Genomic DNA, 14,178 nt, shown 5'->3' with positions numbered 1-14,178 from the left:
TTAAAGTCTGATATAATTCTAACTCTAATAGTGTGTTTGTGCATGTTCATGTTGTTTTTCTGTTCAAAAGCATCTAAGCTTTAGGTGTGTATTACTTGTGTTAGATACAGTGAGGTAATCTGCACACAGACACACTCAGGTAGAATGAGAGCAATAGGGGAACTGCTTTGTCTCACTTATTCTGTCTCTGTCTTTTTCTCTATGGTCATTAAAGGCCGGTGGAGTGTCTAAGGAAAAAAACAAACTACAGAGTCTCTCTCTTTGTTCTGAGGTGCTGCATCAATTAGCAAGCTCTTTAACAAATTCCCCTTACCAAGTTAAGTTGCGGTATGTGCAAGAGAGCATTAAGGAAGGGATATAGTTTATAGAAGTTTGTGGAGTTTGGTTAAAGGTGATCTTTGTCATCTTCGGCCAGAAAAAAAAAAATCCTCTTAAATCTAAGGCTGGGCAATATATTAAGTTAATTTGATTAATCAAGGTTTTGCTTTCTGCAAATTGTAAAAAAAAAAAAAAAACCTACATCGTACAATCAAGATTCATTCTTTTTTTGAGATCTTTTTTGCACAACAGACACTCAAAATGCAGCCTATTTTCTTCTTTGGAATGTGTTTTTCCAGTCAAATATTGCAGATAATTATAATACAGAATAAATAGTTTTGATTGGTTCTTTGTCTCTATATGTCAGTCCTGTGATGAACTGGCGACTCGTCCAGGGTGTACCCCGCCTTCACCCATAGGTAGCTGGGATAGGCTCCAGCACCCCCCGCGACCCTAGTGAGGATAAAGCGGGTTCAGAAGATGAATGAATGAATAAATAGTTCTGAGTCATATTTGACTTTAGTTCATGCAGACGAAAAAGCAGTCATTTACAATATTAAATCATCCATAACACAGGAAAAAACACAAACAAACAAACAAACAAACAAACAAACAAAAAGATTTTACTTTTTTGGCCATATCACCCAGCTCTAGTTCAATCATAACATTTTCTTACTTATTACTTAAAGTTTACACAAAATGGACGAAACAGATACAGTTAACGGTGGGGGTTGAGATCACTTTGGTACCTCAAAGGGTTAGCCTAGCCCCCTATAATCATATAAAAAAGTGCCACACACCAGCTAAATCCACTGCCACTAGAGACATGGAGGGATGCGAGGCAGGAGAGAGGGATGAGGTTAAACAGGAAAAGAAGAAATGTCCCTCACAGCAGGTTACTTGCTAATTTTAAAAAGAATAATGAATGAAAGGGACATTGCCTTGCCAAACCTGACAACTCATTCTTTTTCCTCTTTTCTTTTTTTCTGCTTCTTCTCTTCCCCTCGTACCCACCAGACAGTTCTGTCCCCATTCAACCCCTACCTCCCTGCATCCTCTGCCTGTGTCCTGTGTTTCCTCTAAACAGTCTCTCTCTTTACCATGTGCTTGCCAAACACCTCTCTCTTGTGTTCACATGAAAGACAATTACAGTAGACTACACAACATCAGTCCTAGCAATAACATATAATGTCCAGAGAAACACACAAGCAAGCATGATATAGTTATTGATCATTGTCTGTCAGGTCAGAAAAGAGGAATGTGTTTATTTCTGGTGACTAGAGGCAATACCTTGTAATATGTTTTTTTAGCAATATCTGAATCAGGAGACTGAGGAGCATTCCCAGCAGGCCACTTGAGTGAATTATATAACAATTAGGATGTTAGATAATCTACTATAAAATCACATATTCCTACACGTGTGAGACCTTAGCTTCTGGATGGAAATATAATAGATATGTTCCACCTGAGAGAGTCCCTCCCTAAAGTTGATTGATCCATATAGTCCAACTTTACAACTTATTTCTTCCTGTACAGATAGTGATAATAAGTATCAATGGAAGTTTAGAAAATGAGCATATCAAATATTATGGCAGATATTTTCTCAAGAGGACTGGTCATAACACTGTTCAATACCAAAAGTCAAAAGGCCATGTTGTGTTGCCCACTACTATCACAAAATCTACAACAAATGTCACTTAGAAAGAAAAAAACAAACATAAAAACACTGTACAAATTCTGTGTGCAGTATATTAACCTATTCATTCAAGGTTTTTACAGTCACTGAGCAGCAAATTGCCTGATCCCCTGCCGAGGAGGCAGTGAGGACTGAGAGGATATCACCATAAAACGATACAGGCCGACTGAATTAAAGTTACTACAGTTTACTACAAAATGCAAACACTCAGAGAATCCAGGTACACAGCAGATGATGTTTGCATTACAAATCTGACTTAAAAGAGGTCAAAAAAGGAGAAATGAACATCTACTCCAACCTGTTTTATTTGTCCAGCACATTCATGACCTCACATGGCAAAATAACTGAACTAAAACTGTTAAATCTATAGCAGGTTGTTGTAGTTTAATCAGCGGCTATGTCTGTATGTGTACTACCACCTGTTTCCAACACTGTGCCTATGGCATTTTGGCTTTTTATCCCTTTCAACAGCACTTAGAGGCTTTTATTCTCATGTTCTCTGAAAAGAAAATCCTCAGAAAACTAGTAATAAATAAAGTTACAAAAACCAGCATGGTGTTTAAGGTCCATTTTGTGAAGTTTTCTTTGAGTGTAGTTATTGACAATAAAGGACTTGAATCAATTAAAACATAAATAACTTTTATGTAAATGAAATGAATAATAAAGCTACTGAATGAATAAATAAATGTCTGAATGAATGAGTAAATGAATGAACATTGAGCTCTCCTCTTACCAGAGTAATCAGGCTATTGATCAACTCAGCTTTTCTCATAAAATTGACCATTTCTTATAGATTATCAATACTTGGGCCACTTAGGCCATTTAGAGGTGACTAGGCAGCACGAGCACTGTTACTACTAATGAGCAAGGATTGAGTCACATTTAGTGGAAACTACATCTTTGTGAGTGTGTGTTTGAGTGTGACTTTTTGTACAGTGTGTATTTCAAGCACTACAATCATGTATTTTGAGTAGATGAAAAAGAATCATGTACTGATTTTATTAAATTCTCAGTCTTCATCTTGTATTTTTGTGTAATAAAATGAATGAATATTTTGTGATTTGCGTACTCTGGCTGATCTGATAATTAATCAAATGTGACACCCAAAAAGAAATAGAGAAATACAGTGGTTAGTGAGTACACACACATTCACCCAGCTCAGTGAGTGGTGGGAAGGGAAGGGAAACCCGAGCTGGACCAGGAGTGGGATAACAGGAGTCCAGGAATAGTGGCAATCAATGGATGGATAGATGGGTAGATGGATGGATAGAAATGGGGAGGGAGGTTGAGGCGAGGGGGAGAGGTGAAGGGAGAGATGAGTGGTCTCCTGGGTAGAGTGGTGATAGTCTTGCTGAGTGTCTGTGAGACAAAATCTTTCCAAACTGAGTGGTTAGAGGCAGGAGGAGGAGGAGAAAACAGAGGAAGAACAAAGAGGAGAAGAGCAAACCTAAAATAATGAGGAGATGTGAGTGAACTGAATATGAATGCAAAGCAATGCATGAAGTAAAGGTATGGGAGGACATGAGAGTTATGACGTTTAGTTAGAAATTGGTGGTACTAATGTCATTTTTGAATGGAAACAGATTTTGCCCTGTAAACAACATATATTTTTACATACCCACATTTCTTTACTGTAAAACTGGTAAGCCTAAAATGTAAGCCTATGATGTGTGGAAGGACACAAAATTTCACAATCTGACACTATAGACATTTTAGTTTTGTCAAGAATATATATTCATCATAATACAAGGATTTATTATTTTTTAAATTAAAGGGTATTTAACGATACAGACCGACCTTTACTGAATTTCCTGGGCTAATACTAACATCAATATTGACAATATTGATGTCCACTGAATGGGACATCTAATAAAAGTAAAATTACAAGTAATCCTGTAATTGCGCTCTGTTGAACAAACAATGAAATGCAGACAGGGTTTCACCGTGCAAAGAATTTTAAACAGACCTAAGCCATTACTGTACAGAAACTAAAGTAACTGATAGGTCTGCAATAGGTTAATATTGACTGATATTGTCCCAGTTCTTTTATCATCTAGCTCTAGTTCAAATATGATCACATTATTCTTGTAAGGTGTAATTTTATAAGCATAGATACAAAAAGAAGTAACCTTTCTCTAAAATTACAATTTCTCTTGATAACTCAAGTGACAAGTTGTGAAGAAGGGACAGAAGAGGTTCTTCAAAAGAACTCAAGTTTCCATTCTAAAGGTAAAGCCCATGTTTCTTTTATTCATAGCTCACACAAGCACCCACATATGCAACACACACACTCATGACTCTAGAATAGCTGTAAAAACAGCTATTGATGAGAAGGCCTAGTCAATGACCATCAGAGGAAAACAGAGACCGCCATTAGCCAGCCAGTCAATCGCTAAAGCATTCTGGGTAATTCTAGCACACACATACACCCAGACACGGGGATACACACATCGACAGCAAGAGGACACCCCTCAGGGGCACCTTAACCACATTCTCACATGCACACACACAACAATGAAGGCCCGATTATTCTTTGTTTGCTGTTACCTACAGTGGATCCTAATACTTGGTTCGTTCCATCTTTTATTCTTGCTGTCTTTTCATTCAGATTGTGTCAAACTGTGTTGCATCTCTTTTTAACTCCCTCTTACACACTTCCTGTCTCTCTCAGGGGTAAAGTGGTGGTTGATTGTTCCTAGGGGGTCTTAACCAACTCTCATTAGTGCAGTGCAGTAGTCTGTGTATGTGCACTAGCGGTGGAGATGATTGTGCATTAGCCAGCCAGCTAATCAATGGGAAAAACCACTGAGCCTGGGCCCCTGCTTATGTTACCATCAGTGCTATTTATAGGAAAACACACAACCAGACACACACATAACCCCCCTACACACAAATCCCAAACTGTCATATACTGTGACACAAACTATTTAGAGAAATTGAGTTTGACGCAGGCATTTAAATACTAACTGAGCTCCACTGTGATGAGTTTTGATAAAACTACTGAGACAGTGGGATAGCAAAAAAAAAAAAAAAAAAAAAATCAACTGTTAAATGGGAAACAGCAATATTCAGACTTTTAAGTTGTAACCAAGTAGTCACCAGGTTTCCTGTGTCCAAAGCACAAATATGTCCAAGAGAAATCTATGTGATTACAACTGTTTGTCTCCATGTAAGCTTTATGAATTCATGAAACGACTTGAGTCCATTCCAGTGCTTCCAGATCTTTTGTGTAGATTGCTCTGTCCACATTACCACTGGATTCCATCAACAAAGACAAAGTTTAAACAGTTATGTCCAGTTATAAATGGCATGGATAGTGGATTTGTGGCTGTTATTTAGTCACTAAAAACTTAATGTAGTAATGTAAAGATTTGATTCTGCATAAATAATTCAATGGTTTTGTATTTTTTGATTGGCTGTTCTATGTCACTCTATCTGACTTCCTGCTGCTGCTTAATGCACTTAACTTGCAATCTAAGTGAAGGAGATGTTGGATGGGTTTTGGGATGCTTCTACAATGTACCATGCCATAGATAATATATGTTTACTGGATGGAGGATGTTAACCATTGGTTTTTGAGCTGTCATTTTGAAACCAGTAACTTCCACTTTGGCTGCCACCATGTTAGCTTTTTGCAACTGGAAGTGACTGTATTTGGACAAATGGATTGGAGCTGCAGGATGATCATGAATGAGCTCATGTTAAACACTGGCTTACAGACTAAGTAAAATGTCAGTCAGTTTCTACAAAGTCTGCATAATATTGTCATTCCATGCATTGTCAGTGTAAGCGATTAACCACAACTGCAGTTTAGCTGTCTGCCAGGAGAAAATGTGGTTTATTAAACACACATAGCCACAGAAAATCAGAAAAGTTGTCATCCAGACCTGTCAACCAAAGCAAAACCTGGCAGAGCAGAGATCAAAGTCTTATATTTGACCTGAAATCTTATTAATGACAGAATATTTAAAGAAGGAACATGAAAACATTTATTAAAGGGTCCAAATAAAACAAATGTAGCTGGAATGAGTAATGGAAAAAAAATTACTCACTTTTTTAGAGAAAAGCTCAGTGTAAAAGTAGTGGAGCCATGGCTTTTTAGGGCTATCCTCATCTGTCAGTCATATTACAACTTTAACATACTTAAGTTCTTGTTCCTTAGTCATGACACGTCTGGTGGAAATATAAGCATTGTGTAGATTGACCATTATCAGTTCCAATGGCTACATCGCTGCCATAAAATGACACAGCTGTCCCTGGTGGAATAACGGGGTCAAAACTCTAAATCCATCCACAGAAATCCATACACAGAAATGGTTCAGGCCGTTCCCTGTCTTACTTCTTTTTAGTTTACAAACAACAAAACAGTCATAGAGACATTTGAGTGTTGCACAGACATGCACATCATGATTGCTTACAGGAGCAAAATGAAGACAATGAAGGGGTCAAGTTTATCTTTTTAACTTTTCTAATATATAGTCTTCCACTGGACTTGCTAACACCATATTTTGGCAAAAAGTCCAGTTATCCCCAATAGCATACAGCATTCCCATTTGGAAACATTCATCCTGCAAATAAAACACTGTTTGAAAAGTATGTTGGGGTGAAACATACTAAAGGTGTGTTAACCAGGCTTAATGTGTTGCAGGGAAGAGATAAAACTGTTGCTTCTATTTTGTGTTGACTTCCTGAGACAAAGTAATTATATTTGTGCAGTTGCATTTGTATGTTTGTGCATGATGTGCTGAGATGATGTGAAGTATTTGTAAAGATGATCATTCATTTTATTTCTTCAAAACAACATTTCTACTACTTGTTCACTGTTTTATTTATTTGTTTATTTGTACTTTGTTTTCTGCCGCTATATTTGTGTATTTTTCAGCACATGCAGCCTTCACTAATATAGAGTTCAAAGCGTCCTGGTAGAGCTACAACAATTAGTCAAGCAGTAATCGATGTTAAGAATAATCAGTCACTATTTTGGTAATCGATGATTTGTTTGAGTACTTTTTTTTTTTAAAAAAACACAAGTGAAAATTCTGTCATGGTAGCTTCTTAAATTGGAACATTTTCTGTTTTGTTACATTCTCTATTAAAGTGCGGGAACATTTTTTTTTAGCATTTCCTGACATTTTATAGACCAAATAGTTGATTTATTAATTAGGAGAACATAATCTGCGTATTAATCCATTATGAAAATAGTCATTAAATGCAGCCCATGTTGCCGATACACACTTCTGTGGATCTGCATCACAAAATATAAACAAGAACATTGTTAAATTGTAAACCTGAAAACACATTTTGTCAAACTTCCTGTTATATTTATCCCCTTTACTGCTCATTAAACTAATAAAAATACTGTGCAATATTAAGTAAAAATGAAGTAAAGCTTTGTTCTAAATAAAATATAATGTAACTTTTTCTCTTTGACTACACTGTCTCACCCTCCCCTTGCCTCTCCCTTTGCCTCTCTCCCCCTTATCTGTCTTTCCTAGTGGGAGTGAGACAGATTAACGTCAACGCTGGTTTTACTTATCATACTGTAGCCAGCACAACCCTGCAAGGGATAGACTTTGAGCACACTGCATCATGTCGTCCTACAACGACCGCATACAACACACATGTTCATACTTCATGTGTATATAAATATAGATGGACATGCATAGTTTGCTATTGATGGAGGATGTTGAAACAAAAACACTGAAATAACTCAGTTCTTTAGATTAAATGTTGGGCATTAACATAGTGCACATATAATTTGAGCATTGTAAGGGTAAATCATTGGACAGGTGTGCCATTCATCAGTTTTAATAAAGAGTGATTATTTTTATCCCTTGTTTAACCTCCTAAGACTCAGGAAATGTCAGCAAAGTACAAGGTTTTTTTTTTTTTTTTATTAAATAAGTCCCTATATTGGAAACATCTTGATGCAACAGTTTTTTCAGATGCAGTTTTTAAAATTTTTATGGAATGTCATTTGTGGTGGGCAGTTTTCTTTCCTTTTTTTTGTATAAAGTTGTGAAACTCTTGTCCACAAATGTGGACAGAAAACCCATAGCTGGGTCTTAGGAGGATAATATTATTACATTTTTGAGCTTCACAGTAAACAAATTCAGGTCAATGCATGTGTTTGTCTGCATTAATGAATATATGCTGGGCAGCAACTGAGAAAAATAACCCCTGAGTGTATGAGTGCATGCACATTTGTGAGTGCCTATCTTTGTGTATTACTCAGAGGCCCCCCCTCCGCCCTCTGATACACAAACACACAAACATTCACACACAACAGTAAGAGCTTAATGAAGCAGAACTCAGCCTTGTGCCCATTAGTCTGATAATTAATAATTTCTCTCTACCTCCTAACACACTTATCAACTAGCAGCGGAGGGTACATGCATGTGTATGAGTCTTTTGTAAGGTTTGTGTGTTTGATAAATCCTGTAAAAGTTTGTGCACCTTCTGTGGCTGATATGTCACTGGTGTTTCTTGAAATCATTGTCAATTTATGAAGTTTGTTGTATTTTGTCATGTTTTATTTGTTTTGTTGAACAGACAAAAAGGTCCCTGTGGTTTTGAAGAGGCTACAAACATCATTAAATGGACTAATGTGTCAAAGCTGATAGAAGTTTAGCAGGGTCAGGATAAAGTCTACTAAGATATGTGAGAAAAATAATGCAGAAAAGCATAATATCATTTCCAAAGTAAAGCGAAAACACGAAAACTTATTATAATGCATCAGCAAAATGATTCTACTTATAGATTCATTTTGCTGGGTAGGTGGTGAGGGTCTCCGACTGTGAGGTCTGACAATTTCTGTAACTTTTTAAAGCTCTGCATTCAACACTGAATCACAACACAGACTGAAGAAAGAAGGAGACAGGCATTTTGAAGATTTGTACCTTATTTATGTACCTTAATATTATGGGCAGAAATCCATCCCCTGTCCTCTTTCTCCTGCTTCTGTTTTCTTCTGTTTGTCACTCCTTACTGTTGCAAGAAACAAGAGAAAGGCAGACACAATCAGAGACAGGAGAGGAACATTGTTTTTTTTTTATTTTTTTAAGAAAGACAAAAAAGGAAATGTTTAAAGAAAAAGTAAGATAAATTACAGGCATTACTCCTTTTACTCAATCAACCAATTTCAATTTTCCTTCTTTTTTCACTCCTTCCCTTCCTTCATGTTTCCACTAACCCCTACGCTACACCCGCTCTACCTCCTTCACCTCCCTTCTCTCTATCTGTATGAATAGAACATCAAAAGCCTCTGAGTTAGATGGGGAGTGACAGTGTTTGCTATTGGTATGCAGGCAGACATGTCTGCTCCAAAGTGTCAGTCTAAAGGCCTCGGCTAAGTGTTTGTCAAGACTTAAAGCCATTGTTCTCGTCTCCTCTTCTCTCAGATCTCAGACCTCTCCTTTTTTCTCTCTTTATTTTCCTTTCTCATTTCACTTTTGTACTTTGATGGAGCATTTTACTGTGATGTGTTTGTGTGTATCGAGGAAGGCTCAGATGAGATGACGTGAGAGTTGTGCGAGGCTGTGTTGGGTATTCAGGTGTATAGTTGTGTTTATACATCAGTGAGAGCCGTTTACTTACTGTGAGTTGTGAATAGGGTTATGTATTGTTTGAATGTGATTGATTCCGGTGCAGATTATCAATCCTGGTTCTTACTGAGGCCTAATTTTCTTTTCTTTTTTTTTATAGAATGGTCAGTTAAAAAAGTGGCCAAATTTTAGATGGTAGATTGTTTACTGTTTACAAACTCAATGAAAAACAAAACCAGAAACAATTAGGCCTAATACATTAAAAAAAAAAAACTTAACATTAGTCTTTTGGTGAAAATTACATTCATTTATATTTGTTCAATTACAGTTCAAGATATAACACATTTAGATGTGTTTTTGCACCATTAAAAAACACCACACATATCTCCCTCTAACATACACCACACACTGTCCCCATGCACTGTACTCTGCTGTGTCATTGTTTTCTTTCCAAAAATGAAGTTAAACTTTATACTCCATATTTCAAACAGCTGTATTAACTTTCTATGGGTCCCTAGTGCTTAGCTTTTTTTGTTATTGGTTCTAAATTGGGACTGAGCTTTTGTTCCTAACCTTAAGCGACAGGCAATATGACAATATATACTGTGTCAAAGAAATGTATCTATCAATTATCTGGCTATTCTATGTCTATTAGTTAGCTCTGAACTATCATTTAGTGTGACTGTTGTATATTCAGAGCAGGAAATGGCTGGATTCTTATATAATGCAGCACTTCTTGTTTGGTCTTATGAATCCAACTACCTTGTAAGGTAATGTGATATGACCAGGACTGCTTAGCACCTCTGGGACTAAGCTTTTTTGAGTCCTCTTGGCCTTTCAGCAAATAAGATCAGCAGCAGCAGATGTTTATCTGTTAGTATACAAAAAAGCTTGCGTTCAGCCATCATTTCATTCAGTCCTATTTCAACAGTATAAGCTCAGGTCAATATGGTACCAAGTTGTTGCATCTTGCTTGAATCTCCAGTGATCTCTATTAGTATGCATATTTGATGGTATAAGTATGGCTACTTAACAACTGAATGAGTGAATTTAACCTGCTGGCAGGTAGCATCCTGACGATTAGTAACAAAATAACACGAAAACAAAGTAAACAAAATAAACCTCAACACTGACACTCTGCTCAACTAAATTGTTATGCCAAAGAATTCAGTATCTCTAAATCAGTGTATCCTTCCTCAGCATGGTCTCGTGTGATGTAAGATTAAAGGCTGGCAGTGGTAATTCACCCCTAAGCTGGCTTGCAAAATATCGGGTAAGAACAAAGTGACAAGAAATAATAGAGGACAGGAGTGAAAACATGTAAAACTTTAAATTATTATTCTCATTTTTACTGTTGAGTCTGGTGTTGAAAAAAAAAATCAAACATAATGTATGGTATGATTATATTAAACTATTTCTTGACTAATTAAAAAAAAAATCACATTATTGTGCTATACAGTTAACATAACATAATATAAAATTATTAATTATTATACTAGGAAGAGATTTAAGATTTGGCTCTATCATCCACTCCCGCTGTGATACAATTAACACAATCAGCTCCCACTGATGTTGTTGCTCTATTTTCGCTCTGCTGTTTTCCCTCATGCTTGCCCTCTGTCAGTTTTTCTTGATACACATGCTAACCCTCCTCCTTAGTTCAATCTCTTCCATCTTCCCTTGCATGGTTCCCTCTGCCTCTCACTTTTAACTGGAGAATTTGTGAGTGCATAAATACCACATTACTAACAGGGTTACACTCAAGGCCTAGAAACAAAAAGCAGCTCTTTCTTTGATGTCCAATCCAACACTCTATAGGGTGGAACTGTTAATCACTGATAACCCTGCAGCATCTCATCGCTGCTTTTCTCTTCCTGTGTCTCTGTCTCACCCCCACTCTTCCATTGTTGCCCTCCTCCCTCTCTGTCTCTTCACCTCATACCTCTCTCCCCTTTCTTATTGTCTTATGGTCTATTCCCTCCTCCCTAGCTTTTTCTCTTGCTTTTTAGCTCTCTCATTCTATTGAGTCTGTTCTCACAAGAGAGTTACCATCTTGTAGTAGCATTTGGCCGATCACCGCTGTGTGTTTTGGTAGGTACTGTCAGACATTTAGCAGTGAGCCAAACAGTGCCAGTAAAGCAGATTATGAGTTGATTTTGGCGAAGAACGCTGGTAATTCCTTTAAACCAACAAAGCCTTTCCATTAGCCCCCCGCTGGCGCACTGAAAAGCAGACACTGTATGGCTCCCAAAACACAAGAGAGTGCACAGCTAAACATACTGCTACAGACTATCTCATAAAATCTTACAAGCGACCGCACTTGCTCTTAAATGCTTATGCAATTAGGAAACTCAAGTCTATAAATCCAATGTATATGATTTGCTGTCAACTGCACATACATAGGTACAATACAGACAAGTTACAAGGCTTAAACATTCATCTGGATTAGAGATATACAGATTACTCAGACAAACTGTTTAATCTCTAATTCAATGGGATGTTTGACAAACACAATTCTATCAGCAAATGTTGGTGCTAATTAGGATGGTCAATGAATATTCTGAATTCAATTACAAAAGTGAATTCCAAACAAAAACTGACATCCAATATCAAAACAATATTTACTATATATACAATTCCATGGTTGTTGGTCTTGTGAGATCTCACATGGATCTTTGCCACTGTACTGAGTGCAATGTAACAAGTTATATATTGTTTAAAGAGAACTATAGGTCAAGCTGAAGTGAGTCAATAATTTCAAACCAACCCCTTAGTAATGATGGCAGAGAGTTCGCAGCCCAATGTGGCCACAGACAGAGTGATGTCCACTCTAACCACCCTAAAAAGTCCCATTTGGAAATACTTTGGGTTTTGGTCGGTAAACAGCAAATTGTGGAACCACAAGATAAAGCTGTACGCAAGCTATGCACAGACATCACGCTGTGTCCAGGTAGACTTCAACTGCAGACAATGTGGACCCTTTTATAATACACTAGGAAGTATGTTCATTATATTTTATAGATTTCACCACAACATCAGTACATGTGTCAGCCTACACAATAATCTGCAGCAAGTAATACACTTATACACCCATGGACATAAGAAACATATAATCACAGCAGAGCTCACTGGGAGCGTCTGTTTGCTGTTGATTTTGTAATGTGTACGTACAGTTCTTTTAACCTGTTAAACCCTGGGCTATTTGTTTCCAGTCAGAATTATTTCAATGTAACATGAAACAATGGAGTAACTGACAGCAGAAGCTTCATTCATACAAAACCAAGTTATGATCAGAAAACTGCAAAGATAAGACAAAATTTGTAATCATCGCTTCATAATGCATTGTTTAATTCTGCAGTTCTTCGGCTCATTCAGTGAGTTTTCATGGTAGAGAAATAATACTTGTGCTGTTGAATCTGCTTATTGTTAACTTAGCAGTGCAAAATTTGTCACAATGGTCTCTTGTTTTATAAAATTATTCATGACCTATGCTGGTCTCAGAATGTTGGTTTGTTTTAGAAATGTCCCCATCTAAGTGCTCGTTTTTTGAGGTGTGTTCTGTTTTCCCAAAAATCAGTTTTGTTGAGCTTTTAGCTTTTCGTTGACATAGCTTTGCGTAGCATTATCATGGCAACACAGACTCAACGGCAGCCAGGAACAGTCAGTTGTAAGAGGCTACACAACATATTTATGCCACTATATTGATTTGATTTACTAGTTTGTGGACAAAATGTGCACAAATAAATATCACAGTATTTTGAACTTGTCTTTTTCTATTTACCTCCGCCAAGGAGGTTATGTTTTTGCCAGGGTTTGTTTGTTTGTTTGTTTGTTTGTCTGTTTGTCTGTCCGTTAGTGTGCAACATAACTCAAAAAGTTATTGACAGATTTTGATGAAATTTTCAGGGTTTGTTGGAAATGGGATAAGGAAGAAATGATTAAATTTTGGTGGTGATCAGGGGTGGGGGGGCCCACGGGGGGGGCGCAGACCACAAAATTTCATCAAAATCTGTCCATAACTTTTTGAGTTATGTTGCACACTAACGGACAGACAGACAGACAGACAGACAGACAGACAAACAAACAAACAAACCCTGGCAAAAACATAACCTCCTTGGCGTGGGGGGGCCCACGGGGGGGGCCACTGATCAGCCTTGGCAGAGGTCTGCGCTCTCCGAGTGCTTCTAGTTTAGTTTTTTAGAAAGTAGAACAAAACATAATTTTTGTGCTAATGGCACAGGTACTGGCAGATAGTACAAATTAGGTTTCTAGATTGGAAATACTGTCTGAGGGTAAATAATAACTCAGAAAATAAACTGCACCCCACCTATGTTTTTCATGGTTATTATGATGTTCAGTTCCACATGTAATGATTAATTTGAGTGTGATATTCAGCAACTGAGATTTGTTTATCTAGCTATTTATTACTCTGACTTAGATGCTCAGTTCAACAGCTAATCTGTGCATCACTGAAAATTTATCTGCAACTAACTAGAAGGTCTGCAAGAAATGATGTTTTATTTAGCTTAATTTACTGTAGCATTAATGCCTCGGCTCTACAGTGTAATACAGGCATGAGCAGACCAACTGGCAGACAGACAGGCATCCTGACAGAATGGC

General features: G+C 37.2%; 1 protein-coding gene across 2 annotated transcripts in view; it reads right to left on the bottom strand.

Annotated features, from left to right (window-relative positions):
- The window catches only part of esrrga (estrogen-related receptor gamma a), a 151,264-nt gene that overhangs the window by 102,862 nt on the left and 34,224 nt on the right, over window positions 1-14,178 (bottom strand). The window contains exon 1 of one of the 2 annotated variants that reach the window (XM_030162063.1): window positions 8,927-9,001. The exons of the other annotated variant lie outside the window; for it this stretch is intronic. The gene's annotated coding sequence lies outside the window, so the exon portion shown is untranslated. Of the gene's footprint in view, window positions 1-8,926; window positions 9,002-14,178 lie in introns of those variants that run through there. 2 annotated transcript variants of the gene reach the window in all.

Source organism: Sphaeramia orbicularis, chromosome 3, assembly GCF_902148855.1.
Source record: "Sphaeramia orbicularis chromosome 3, fSphaOr1.1, whole genome shotgun sequence".
NCBI lineage: Eukaryota > Metazoa > Chordata > Actinopteri > Kurtiformes > Apogonidae > Sphaeramia > Sphaeramia orbicularis.
Note: the sequence above shows the minus strand (reverse complement) of the source record. Positions and strands in the feature narration are given on the sequence as shown.